This window comes from Sinocyclocheilus anshuiensis, unplaced genomic scaffold (assembly GCF_001515605.1).
Source record: "Sinocyclocheilus anshuiensis isolate Anshui unplaced genomic scaffold, SAMN03320099.WGS_v1.1 scaffold18, whole genome shotgun sequence".
Lineage (NCBI taxonomy): Eukaryota > Metazoa > Chordata > Actinopteri > Cypriniformes > Cyprinidae > Sinocyclocheilus > Sinocyclocheilus anshuiensis.
This window is the reverse complement of record NW_015546047.1, coordinates 1277667-1279591: the sequence shown is the minus strand read 5'-3', so window position 1 is coordinate 1279591 and position 1925 is coordinate 1277667. Positions and strand designations below refer to the sequence as shown.

The window sequence follows — 1925 nt, the reverse complement described above, 5'->3', positions numbered from 1 at the left end:
AGGGAAAGAAGACGGCCAGCAAGTTTTTGAATGGTGCAAGAGGACTGAATGCACAGACGAGGCTTGCTCTAGCCTCTATGAGGTGTCTGCATCTCAGATTAGCTATTACACTGCTTTAGAGGGAGGATTTTTTAACGCTTTGGGACCCGGTGGCTATCGAGCAATCTTAGATGTGCTCCTGACAGATCTACCTTCAGGATCCATCCAGTGTAGTGCACCTGTCAAGAGCATCCGATGGGATTTGGTCAGAAAAGGCCATTGTGAAAACCAAAGGTATCCTGTTCAGGTCGTTTGTGAAAATGGACAGAGCTTTGAGGCAGACCATGTGATTGTCACCGTTTCTCTCGGGGTTCTCAAAGACAAAGTCTCAACCATGTTTGAACCGCCCTTACCATCAACAAAGCTGTCTGCGATTGAGAATCTCGGCTTTGGGATAGTAGATAAAATATTCTTGTTTTTTGAGAAGAGTTTCTGGCCAGATGACTGTGCCGGGGTGCAGGTGGTGTGGAAAGAGGGGCCTGAAGATAAAGATGTTTATGAGTCTCTGTCTGAAGGAGAAGCCTGGAAAAAGACGTGGTTCAAGAAGATCACTGGTTTTGATACAGTGGCCCGTCATCCCACGGCTCTGTGCGGCTGGATCACAGGTAGAGAAGCTCTGTATATGGAGAATCTTCAGGACAGTGAAATAGGAGATATCTGTGTAAGGTATAGTAACATAAATGATGAAATATATGACATATGATCATTTTACCATGGTTAAATATTGGTTAAAAAAATAACAACAATTTAATTTGTGTTTTTGGGGGCTGCACTGTGATCCATTTTTTGGTATACAAACTAATGTTGCAGTGAATTACATTATGAATGACAGTCATGGTAAAAATGTATCAGATTCATAGTCATTATTTTTTGCTTGGAATAAATAAAATAGAATAGTGGGCGAAAACCAAAAGTGAATAATAGGGACTGTTGAACACTAAGAAGGATTGTTCTCAGACAACACAGGACTACTGATGCAAAGTAACGGCAAATTTCTATATCCACCTTGAAGAACCTTTTTCCACAAAAACCAACCACACAGAACTTCACACAGCCAAAATCCATGAAAGAGTTGCAGTTGCTAGACATTTAATCACAGACACCAATGCTAAAATGTGAAAAAGGTGTTCAAAAAGATGTTATGATCATAAAACATGGAGAGTTGGAGTACCAAGATGAACTTCAAAATCTGAACTGATATGAATACTATCAAACCACTATGGGCAGTTTTGGAGAGAACAGTGAGAAGCAGATTCTCTCCTTCAACATCTCTGAAGCATTTGGGCAGTGTTCTGATAGATGACATTCTACTGTAGACTATTCAAATGTTGTATGAACCTATTCTAAGAAGGCTGGGACCGTTATAATTTGTTGGTAGAGTTTGGAACGTGTTGCAAAATATGTGGTTATCAGTAAATGGCAGTAATAATCTGAAAATGCTGACAAACTCTGTTTATGTCTTTGAAGGTTGCTCAGGTCTTTCACAGGTTGGTCAGTGCCAGAGGTCTCAAAGACGCTGATCTCCAGATGGGGTTCTGATTCTCACGTCCGCGGCTCCTCACACATTTATTCCTGATGGTGTTGATGGAGTGAAAGCACACAAGGCATTAGCGTCACCTCTTCCTCCTAAAGATAAATGCAGAGGGAAGAAGGTAACTTCTTAATAACTTGTACAAGTGTTTGATTGTTTATATTACAGGTGAATCTCAACAAAATTAGAATATCGTGAAAAAGTTCTTTTTTTTTTTGTAACTTATTTCTAAAAGTGAAACTTTCCTATTTTCTAGATTCATTACATGTAAAGTAAAACATTTCAAACGTTTTTTTGTTTTAATTTTGATGATTAGAGCTTACAGCTCATGAAAGTCAAAAATCCAGTATCTCAA

At 39.2% G+C, this 1925-nt stretch overlaps 1 pseudogene; it reads left to right on the top strand.

Annotated features, from left to right (window-relative positions):
• LOC107699000 (peroxisomal N(1)-acetyl-spermine/spermidine oxidase-like) overlaps positions 1 to 1925 on the top strand; it is an 8872-nt pseudogene that overhangs the window by 2729 nt on the left and 4218 nt on the right.